Here is a 12,274-nt window from a genome sequence, read left to right as displayed (position 1 = left end):
ATGTCTTACAATTTCCTTCACGTAAGCATTTGCGAGCTTATCCATAGACCACTTCTCGTTGGCTGCTATGATGTGTGAACTTTTGGTGAAATAATCCACGACTACCCAAATCATGTCGTGTCCGTTCTTCGTCCTGGGCAGTTTAGTCACAAAATCCATGGTGATGTCTTCCCATTTACCCATAGGTATAGGTAAAGGTTCTAAACTCCCATATGGTTTCTGAAGTTGTGCCTTAACTCTCGCACATGAGACACACTCGGCCACATACTTCGCAACATCGAGCTTCATCGTCGGCCACCAGTAGTAGGGTTTTAGGTCCGTATACATTTTAGTGCTACCAGGATGAATCGAGTACATGGTCTTGTGTGCTTCTTCCATCAGAAGGTCTCTTATTCCTCCCGTCTTAGGTACCCAAATCCGATCTTGGAATACCTTCAGTCCTCGACTGTTTGTACCGAACACTATCGTTTTTCCCAAACGTTCTTCCTTTCGGTCATTCTTCTCTAAAGCTTCTTCTTAAGCTTTCCTGATACTTTCCACAATCGTCGAGACGACTTCGATTCTCAACGCTCTTGACCTTTTCCTTTCAAGTTTGACTTTCCGATTGAGAGCATCAGCGACAACATTTGCTTTACCAGGGTGGTAGAGTATCTCACAGTCATAGTCCTTGAGTAACTCTAGCCAGCGTCGTTGCCTCATGTTTAATTCTTTCTGATTAAAGAGATACTGGAGACTCTTATGATCAGTGAAAAGCTTGCACTTCGTGCCATAGAGGTAATGCCGCCATATCTTTAGAGCGAAAACTACCGCTGCCAACTCCAAATCTTAAGTGGGGTAGTTCGTTTCGTGCTCCTTCAATTGTCGAGATGCGTATGCTATCACCTTTTCTCTTTGGGTCAGAACACAACCCAAACCGACTCCAGATGCGTCACTATAGACCGCGAAGTTTTCAACTCCATCAGGTAGAGAAAGTATCGGCTCTTCACATAACTTCTTCTTTATCTTCTCGAATGCCTCATCGTGTTTCTCACTCCACGTATATGTAGCTCCTTTATGGGTCAAAGATGTCAATGGATCAGCTATCGAAGAAAAGCCTTGAATAAATCGTCGTTAATATCCAGCTAATCCTAGAAAGATTCGAATCTCCGTGGGACTCTTTGGACGTTCCCACTTCATTACAGCTTTGATTTTTGCTGGGTCAACCATTATCCCTTCTTGGTTAACCACATGACCCAAGAATTGGACTTCTCGGATCCAAAAATCACACTTGGAGAACTTAGGATAAAGCTTCTCCTTCTTTAACACTTCCAACACATCCTGTAGACGCTTGACATGCTCCTCTTGGATTTTCAAGTAGATCAGAATGTCGTCGATGAACACTATCACGGATTTATCGAGGAATGGTTTACAAACCCTATTCATTGAATCCATGAATGCTACTGGAGCATTGGTTAGTCCAAACGACATAACCAAGAACTTGTAGTTTCCATATCTCATCCTGAATGCAGTCTTCTCAATATCCTGATCTCTCACTTTCAGTTGATGATATCCCGACCTAAGATCGATCTTTGAGAAGTAGCTCGAACCTTGTAGTTGATCGAATAGGTCATCAATCCTCGGCAATGGATACTTGTTCTTCACCGTTGCCTTTTTCAACTCTCGGTAGTCTATACACATTCTCATACTTCCGGCCTTCTTCTTCAAGAATAACGCTGGAGCTCCCCAGGGTGATGAAATAGGTCGAATGAAACCATTGTCCAACAACTCCTAAAGTTGCATCATAAGCTCCGTCATCTCTTTTGGTGCTAATCAGTAAGGTGTCTATGCTATCGGTGTTGTACCTGGTAACAAGTCTATCCGAAACTCCACTTGCCTATCAGGTGGTAACCCGGGAACATCTTCGGGAAAGACTTCCGGATAATCGCACACAGCCGGTATATTCTGCACCTCCTTCTTTTCTTTCTTACCATCAATCACAAATGTCAAATATGATGCACATCCTTTGGATAAACATTTTATGGATTTCATCAGGGAGATGATTCCAGAATTCACTCTACGTTTGTCCCCGTACACCATAAATGACTCCTTTCTAGGGGGATTTACCCTAACTATCTTCTTTCGGCATAATATCTCGGCATTGTTGGCGCTAAGCCGATTCATACCCAAAACGATGTTGAAACCTTTTAACTCTATGGGTAATAGCTCTTCGTGGAATCCGTTTATGTTTAGGTCGATGACTACGTTCTTAATACGATTACTAACAGGTATAAACTTACCACTGGCAACTTCTACAATCAGGGCATTATCAAGTTTTTCTATAAGTAATGCTAGTTTTCCACCAAATTTACACGGCACAAAGGAGTAGTTGGCTCCGGAATCAAATAGTATATTGGCAGGCAAACCATTTACAAGAAGGGTACCTGAAGCAACGTCTGCTGCCTTCTTTGCAGCCTCGAGCGTCATCTGGAAGGCTCTCACATTCGGCTTCGGTGGAACGTTAGGCCTTCCCTCATCTTTCTTCTTTGGGCAATCCTTAGCTATATGCCCTTCTTCATGGCACTCGTAGCACACCCTCTTGTTGATGGTGCACTCATTAGCATAGTGCCCCGTTTTCCCACACTTGTAGCAGGTTACTTCCTCGCTACATTTTCCCGAGTGCTTCTTCTTGCACTTCTCGCACCATGTCAATTCATTTCCTCCTCCCCCGAGCTTCTTTGAACCGAACTTACTCTTCTTTTTGTTGGGTTTAACAGACCCTTCAAATTTCCTCTTCTCGCCAACCTCAACTTTGCTGGCAGCTCTTCCCTTAATCATATCCTCCACAGACTGGGCAACCTAGATAGCTACCTCCAGAGTATGTGCCTGGCGCACTGGCACCGCGTACTCGCATGGTAGTCCCTTTGCGTACTTATCGATTTTCGTCAGCTCATCCGGAACAAGGTGCAAGGCAAACTCCATCTTTTCTGTGAAGTTGTTCGTGTATTCATCGATTGACATGCTTCCCTCTTCGGGGCTAGAAAGTGATTCTCTAGCTCGAGCAGGTTTTGAGCCGAGCAGTACTTACGTTTGAACTGCACCAAAAACTCTGCCCATGTCAGTTGCAGGGGCTCATTGGGGCTCAAAGTCTTCCCCATGGTATTCCACCAACGTACAGCGCCTCCTCGAAACTGACGCACTGCAAACGTGGTCTGTAGTTTTCCTCTGCAACCGCAAGTCATGAAAGCTAACTCCATCTCCGAGATCCAATCCATGACCCCGATTGGATCTTCTTTTCCAGTGAAAGTCGATGGCTTGCAAGTTAGAAAATCCTTGTACTTGCATCCATTTCTCTTGACTCCGTCATCTTGGTTGTTTTGTTGAACTATTGGTGGGTTGACTTGACCAACGGTTCCACTGTAGTTTCCCTCCTCAGTTTTCCCTTCGTTCAACTCGGGCTGTTCGATCTGTATGGTCGCTTCCTCTCGGATTTGCTAGAGCAAACGTCTGGTTTCCTCCATTTGACGATCCAACATTGCCTGGATCATCGCTTGCATTCTGGCCATCGTTATTGGCTCAGCAGAGGCTTCCACAACCGGTATTTGGTCAATCACTGGGGGTTGGTTTCTTTTCCCATTTGCATTCATGTTTACGCTACGGGTCCTTGTCATCTTGATCTATACACCGAATAAGGTGAATTTAGATATTTATTTAGGATAGACGTTTAAATCATCCTTATCACTCCGAAACGTTTACATGCTAGTTCTAATATCGTAGTCGTACGTTTAGAATCCTAAACACATAAGGTTTCCAGATTCGGTCAGCAACAAACCATAGATCCTAACAAATAATAGAATGTCAGTCACAAAGCATTTAGCACATAAAAGCATTTTAGGCATAATTCCTAAAATAAGCTAGTGCTCACACCTCATAATCATCACTTAACATTCTAAGTTTATGTCTAGAAATCCTACAAATTCCTAGTTCGCTTAAACTAGTGCTTTGATACCAACTGTGACATCCCCATTTTCATGGCCAGAAAAGACCGATTTTGTTTATGTTTGTTTTAAAAATCAGAGTAACATTTTTAATAAAAATGTTGCGGAATTTGTCCCAAAACAAAATATGATAAAGATTTATCAAAAGCATTTCCATAGAAATGTATTTCATTAAAAAGACTCGGGATGTCATGTTCGATACAGATCATAAGCATAAACAATACATCATAGGCCTTACTACATTATTCTGTATTTACATGCCTAAAATCCCTTAATCTCTCATCCCAAGACATCACATCTATGCTCATGCGCCACTAACTGTAATACAAGAAACAGAGTGGGTCAGGCATGGGAGCCTGGTGAGCACATAGGGTTTTCAACCCACAATAAATAAGTTTATTAACTTTATCAAAACAAACAAACCCAATTACTTGTTCTTGTTATCCTCATTTTACGTCCCTAAAACATCTAACACAAGGGACCTAGTCGAAGGACTTTCATCGGGATGGACACTACTGCTAAGGGGATTCCTGAGCAATAAATGTCCTTAGGGCAACCATGTGGGGGATGGAGTACACCTGGCAAGCACACAGTTCAAATAAACATATAGTTCAAATAAACACCTACAGGTTACTAGCCTGCTAGTGTTCCACTGGACTGTCTAGAATAGTCCGTGGTCGTCGTCTATACTCCGCTAGATGACTGGATCATCAATAACATCTATAACGAGGCCTCTCATTATTTTATTTGGTCACACAGCAACTATTACATCTACCCATGTTTTATCCAACACATTTGTAGATATAAAAATACATATATAGTTTAAATCATTTAAAACATGTATAAAAATGTTTCACCTAGCATAGAAAGCAAGTATTCAGACGATATGCACACATAGCACGTAATTTATATTAAATACTTCATATCTATGTGTAAGATGAAAGGGACTATGCACTCACTTGAAAGGTGGTGACTCAGCACTCGGACAGCGCTTCGATACTCTCAAAACAATTTTCCTCCCAAAACCTAGTATCAATACCACTAGGGTTTAGTCTAACGTCAACCGCGACTAATTAATAGTCTAGCTATTATTATTATATAAGCGTTAAATAACACTGAATATAACTCATAATAATAGCCCAAATAATTATTTTAAGGACCTAATAGCATTACTATAATTCTTTGAATACTATATTAAAAATTGCATAAGCGTAGCTCACTTACAGCGGATTTTAAAGAAAACTGGGCTTTGCTCGGAGCAGCATTTCGAAACCGAAAGACTCTTTTTCTCAGGACTCCGGGAGCCTCGGGGCTTCCTTCGGGTGCTAGGGAGGTTCCCTAGGGTTTAGGAGGGTTGGAATGGGTTAGAGAGAGAAAGATTATAGAGAGAGAAGTGGAATTGGTGTGAAAAATCCGGATTCCTCGTCCCCCTTTTTTACCCTGTGAGGCGTCGGATTATGCTCGGATTATGCTGGGCGTTCCTCGAATAAGGGCGCCATCTGGATCCAACTGTCTCGCATTCATCGGAAGGATAAGGCCGAAGGTACGCTGCACGTACTTGACCTCGGATGTTGAGCGTAGTGAAGCGAGGCGATGTGGCTTCATCCGGAGCAAGCACTGATTAGCGATGGACGGTTCAGAACGCGCAACGTCATCAATTTCGTTCCAGACTTCACAATTTCGAATGCAATCTTTAAAAATTTGTAACTATCGAATACGAGGTCCCTTTTTGATGTTCTTTATATCCACGCGAAGGTGGGAACGTACTCTGCAACTTTCGTTTAGACTCTGTCGACTAATTTTTACTCTATTTTGAAAAGTTACATTATAAACAGGCCGGGACATGATTGTTCCTTTAAATTCTCATAACTTCTTCATCCGACGTCCGTTTTCGTCTGTCTTTTTGTCGTTATGCTACAATTAACGAGATCTTCGATTCTTCTTTAGGTCGTGTCAGCTAAAAACCGCTCGATCTAATATTCGAATTTTGGGCTGTACACTGCTAATCCGAAACTTCGAAAAATCATAACTTCCTCATACGAAGTCAGATTTGGGCGTTCTTTTTATGGACGCTCTCGGTTTAACGTATTCTACGACTTTTGCTCAAATCTCTAAGGCTAAAACTCACTCTATCATAAATTCACTTTTTACGCTTCCCGGTATCGTGTCGGTTTCATCGCGAAACTTCAACGGGTCATAACTTCTTCGTTATAACTCGGATTTCGGCGTTCTTTATATCCCCGGAATCCTTGTTTCGACCACTTCAACTTTATATAAAGATATCGGGCTTATCTCACACTTTAATTTTGACACTTATTTTTATTCTTTATTACTTATACATTTATAATTAAATAATAAGCACATAAATAAACATAATTCACATAGTACTCAAATATATAATCTTTATTACTTCAAAAAGAGTTACAAGAGTTGGACTAGACTATTACATTGTCAAAAATGCTTATCCCTGAAACCCGGGAGTTACACAAGGTTTTTGTCCCATATCAGTTATGGGTCAAAAGGACCTAGTTGAGTGTGGAAAGGTTTTAGGGAGTCCCAGGGAGTGACCCAACATTCTGGACTAAGCCATTGTTCTAGAAGTTCATGGGACTCAACGAGTGCATGAACGGACTCAGTGAGTCCAAGGCAATATTCTAAGGATGAAGATGAAATCGATGAGTTGTTTGTCAACTCGGCGAGTCGAGGACAGAACTTGTTCTTCAGATGAAGGTGAACTCGACGAGTTGTTCATCAACTCGGCGAGTCGGATGAGTTTTCATGTGATGTTCATATGAGGGAAGAACTCGTCGAGTTGACGGCCCAACTCGACGAGTGGGGTCATGGATAAGGATGAGTAAGGGGTGAGGGACTCGGCGAGTTGACGGCCCAACTCGGCAAGTCGGGTCAACTTGAAGTTGACTTTGGCTTGGACTTAAATTGGGGGGGGGGGGGGTAGAATGGTCATTCTACCCTAAAAACAGTTAGAAGTGTATGACTAAGTATTTTGTGGGAATTATAGCCGGAGGATTTCCAGAGCAGCAGTCAGAGGATTCCAGTACAGATCAGCAACTATTACGAGGTGAGTTACCTTCCAGTAGCGGTGGGTCTACGACGACAATGCCAACCCACCAGTAGGAGTCGTATGTTAGATGATTGTCTGTGTGATATTCATATAGGTTTTCTACTACCTGATATGTTATATGCGATGGTAGTATGGTTCGGTTGTTAGGACCGAAGGGTAGGTCAGACACCCCAGATATGTCTGACAGTACGTGATGATATGTTTATATGCTGGCATGATATGTTATATGTGATAGTGGTAGTAGGTGGGGGAATAGTCCCCAAGTTTGGTTGTTAGGACCGAAGGGTAGTTCGGACATTCCATATATGTCTGATAATATGTTTATGTTATGATATATGTGATAATAGCACTAGGGGTGGAATAGTCCCTGAGGGTCGGTTGTTAGGACCGACAGGGCAGGTCAGCACCCCATAATGGCTTGACATGGGTAGGACAGCACTCCAGAATGGCCGCATGGGTAGGACGGCACCCCAGAATAACCGCATGGGTAGGTCGGCACCCCAGAATGGCCGTACGGGTAGGTCGGCACCCCAGAATGGTTGTACCGGGTAGGTCGGGCACCCCAGAATTGCCTGGCAGTATGTATGCTATGTGATTGTGTGATATGTGGTACGATAGGGGAACTCACTAAGCTTCGTGCTTACAGTTTATAGTTTTGGTTTGAGGTACCTCTTCAGCGAAGGGGAAGGAGCTGGTGCGGTAGCGGCACATCATACACACACTCTTTGTTTTCCGCACTATGAGTTATTATGGGATTTGTACTCTGACATTATTATGTTGTACGATCCAGTTTCTAGATACGAGACATGTGTTTATTAAATGATATGATCGGATGATATTTTGTTACAAATGTTTTGCAAATCACTTCATCAAAAATGAAATTTTTGGGTGTAAAAATTGGGTCGTTACAAGTTGGTATCAGAGGCCTCGTTTGAAGGATTCGGACACACCTTCGGGGGTGTCTGGACTCAAACCAAGGGATTAAATGATTTTTACAAGGAAAATAACTTTCTAAAAGCTAAGATAAAAGAGTTTTGAGAAGGAACAAGTGTGTGATGTGCGTAACCGGCCGAGATCAAGTAAGTATTCCCCATAGTACCCATACCAATTATCTTATGTTTATCGGTTTCAGTAGAACAGAATGCTAGAATAGGACTAAGGATATAGGAATGATGCCTTATGTGCCTACTTTTTGTGCTTTAGCTTATAAGAATTCCATGCTAGTATTGAGAAGACATTAGTAGGATAGCCTGTTTAGGTTATGCCTGGTAGTATGAGCTCCACATTATATGCTAGTTCAGCTTCTCATATGAGGACAAATTTACTTAAGTATTTTTCCTGTGTCTGAATGTCGCATGCTGTGTGCTTTGTGGAACTCTGAGTGATAGGAGCTAGCTATTAGGTGAACACATCACACCACATGTGATCAGCGTTGAATAATCTCAGAGTGCTGAATTTGGCCCTATTACGCAGCTCTCGTATGAGTCTAACCATTGTAGGGACGAGCCTGTTACTCGGAGGATTATCTGAGCCTCATCACATGTGATGGTATTCATGCAATGGATAATTGGCATTACAAGGAGGCCTTCAGCAGCTGAGGACCAGTTTGGGTGGAGATTTTCCGTAGGGCAAGCCTAGAATGGGAATAGTAGAGAATCAACAATAGTGAAAGGGACTTGGTGGAGTCAAGGCAGATCTTGAGGAAGGTATGGATAGATGTGGAAGGTAGTATGGGCCCGTACTACTGAGAGCAGATGATCCGTACCCAAATTAAGGAAGGCCGAGACAAGACCAGGGAACTTGTAGTGGATGTGATCCCTCTAGAGATATCGATACCCCTAACATTTGGTATCATGTTTTGCAGAATGGTGGTATTACGACAGAGGCCAGTAGTTAGGCAGTTTAGGAGAGGGATCGGGTTTGGGATTAGGTTCCGAGCCAGTAGATGAGAGCCTATGCGAGTTCATCGTGTCAGAGATCACTAGAGGCATCCATGAGTCGACCCCCATCATCTTCGGGTCGATCAAGGAAGGGATAGTTGAGCTGATGGAGGATCGCCTCAGTGCGTTCAGGAGTGATATGGCGTCTGGCCAGTCAGGATCCCGCACACTATCCTTTAAGGATTTTAGGGGCAGTGGTGCGCCAGATTTTCATGGGGCGAAGGACCCCATTGCTGCCAGCCGATGGATTGCGGACATTGAGTCCACGCAGCTGACCAGCTTCTGCCCCGAGGTGTCGAAGGTACGATTTGCAGCAGTGTGTTTGAGGGACCAGGCTAGGGATTGGTGGGAGTTGGTTGGTGACTCTCTGGGAGCCTCGGCTGTTAAGGCTATGACATGGTCAGATTTCGTGACCCGGTTCCGAGCAGAGTTTGCGCCAGCTGTAGAGCTTTAGCATCTGGCCAGGTAGTTTTTAGACATGAGATAGACTACGGAGACTGGGGCAGAGATCACCACCAAGTTCCGGGAGAGGGCATTGGTGGTGCCCCAGTATGCGGGAGATGAGGATATGAGGAGGACCCGCTACCACAACATGCTACGGGCTGATATTCAGGAGCATGTTAGTTTTTCAGCGTGCCCTAGCCTGGATTCCATGATTGCCAGGGCTAGGGAGAGGGAGATTGATCTGGAGCATGTCCAGAAGAGGAAATCTGAGGAGGGCAGACGACTTGGGCTTCGGGGAAGAAGCCCAAGGGATCGGATGGTAGGCCGAAAGGCCAGTCACGATCGGGTCGCTGCAGGAAATGCGGCAAGCCACATGAGGTGGCGCGTAGACTGGGATCGTCGGGCTGCTACAAGTGCGGCAAGACGGGGCACTTTAGTAGGGATTGTACTGCCCCTACACCAGTTATACAGACGTCTGAGTTGCTATGTTTCCACTGCAACCAGAGGGGCCACAAGAAGGCCAACTGCCCCCAGTTGACATCAACATCAGCGCCACTGAAGGCGCCAGCTCCAGCAACCCTGCAGATTACTGATGGCCGGCAGGTCAAGACTAAGGCTCTAGTGGTGAGGAGTCGGGCCTTCCAGTGGACTACCGAGGAGGCACGCGTTGCACCCGATGTGGTGACGGGTATGACTTCTTATTTATGTTATTATGGTATGTTGTTGTGATTTTGATATGTTATGTATGTGCTCTGTTTAGGATCGTTCCATGTGAACGGTATCCCAGTTCAGGTATTATTTGATTCGAGAGATACCCGATCATTTGTCTCTCTTGCGCTTAGCAAGAAGTTTCTTGAGTCTTTGGGCATGTTGGATTGCCCTTTAGAGGTAGAGATTGCAGACGACCGATTGGTGCGAGCATTGATGGTATTCTGAGACTGTGTGCTGAGATTATTCGAGGAGCGTTATTTGGTAGAACTGGTTCCTATTCTGTTGAGAAGGAACAAGGTGATTATAGGCATGGATTGGTTGAGCCCCAATGGGGCAGCGATAGATTGCGCGCAACAGCTGGTTCAGATTAGGACCCCAAGTGGGGGAGAGTTGGTAGTTCAGTGCGAGAGGCCACAACAAGGACCAGCAGTATGTTCAGCAGCGAGAGCTAGGCGTTACCTTCAGTACGGTTGCTCAGGATATGTCGCTTATGTTATGGACACCTGGGAGGAGGGTAAGGTGACAGTGGGCGATGTGCCCGTGGTACGAGAATTTATGGATGTATTCCCCAAGGAGTTGCCTGGGATACCTTCGGAGAGGCAGGTGGAGTTCAAGATCGACCTAGTCCCTAACGCGGCTCCGATAACCAAGGCACCCTATTGGTTGGCTCCTCCTGAGATGAAGGAGTTGTCTACACAGCTGTAGGAGCTGTTAGACATGGGATTCATTAGACCAAGTAGTTCTCCCTGGGGATTCTGTTTGTGAGGAAGAAGGACGGGTCGCATCATATGTGTATACATTATCCGAAGCTGAATAAGGTAATGGTGAAAAGCCGTTACCCACTCCCGAGGATTGATGACCTCTTTGATCAGCTACAGGGAGCATCTTGGTTCTCCAAGATTGATCTGCGTTCAGGATATCATCAGATGACGGTCATCTAGGAGGATGTATAGAAGACTGCGTTTCGGACGTGCTATGGCCACTACGAGTTTGTGGTGATGTCCTTCGGGCTCACCAATGCTCCTGCTGCGTTCATGGACCTCATGAATCGTGTGTGTAGACCGATGTTAGACCGGTATGTGATAGAGTTTATTGATGATATCTTGGTTTACTCCAAGACGTAGGATGAGCACGAGGAGCATCTGCAAGAGGTTCTAGAGACTTTGAGGAGGGAGAACTTGTATGCCAAGTTCTCCAAGTGTGAGTTCTGGTTGTGCGAGGTGCAGTTCCTTGGGCATCTCGTCAACCAGAACGGGATTTCAGTGGACTCGGCCAAAGTGGAGGCTGTGATGAGATGGGAGGTTCCGAAGTCTCCATCCGAGATTCAGAGTTTCCTATGATTGGCTGGGTACTATCGGAGATTCATCCAGGATTTCTCCAAGATAGCCGTACCCCTGACCAGGCTAACGAGGAAGGTCATGGTCTTTCATTGGGGGCCTGAGCAACAGGCCGTATTCGAGACACTGAGACAGTGATTGTGCGAGGCGCCAGTCTTAGCCCTGCCAGAGGGCATAGAGGATTTTGTTGTGTACTACGATGCGTCAATCTCAGGTTTGGGCGCAGTATTGATGCAGAGAGGGAATGTCATCGCCTACGTGTCAAGGCAGCTGAAGACTCACGAGGCGAACTAGCCGACTAGGGGTGTAAAAGAGCCGAGTCGAGCCGAATACTACCAAGCTCAAAGCTCGGCTCGACTAAAATACTCGAGCTCGAAACTCGGCTTGAACTCGACTCGAGCCTTGATTTTAAGCTCGAGCTCAAGCTCGTGAAATACTCGACAGTCTCGAGCTCGGATTGACTCGACTAATATTTAAAAAAATCAAAATCATTAAATTGAGTAAGAAATATTAAGCATTCCACATGTAAATGTCCAAACTACCAACAAAAACCACTATTAATCACCTAATATCAATATAACATCAACCATATATGTCATAAATGAATAATTATAAAGAAATGATATATATGTTATAAATGAACAATTATAAAGAAATTGCATATATGTAAATTACACTAAGCTCGATTAAGCTCGCGAGCCTTACGAACCGAGTATTTTTGTACTCGAGCTTGGCTCGATAAGGTACTCTAGTAGCTCGAGCTCGAGCTCGACTCGATGAAGCTTG

The sequence above is a fragment of the Lactuca serriola genome, chromosome 7 (assembly GCF_051521515.1).
Source record: "Lactuca serriola cultivar US96UC23 chromosome 7, Lser_US96UC23_V15, whole genome shotgun sequence".
Lineage (NCBI taxonomy): Eukaryota > Viridiplantae > Streptophyta > Magnoliopsida > Asterales > Asteraceae > Lactuca > Lactuca serriola.
The sequence above is the reverse complement of the archived record's forward strand: the minus strand, read 5'-3'. Positions refer to the sequence as shown.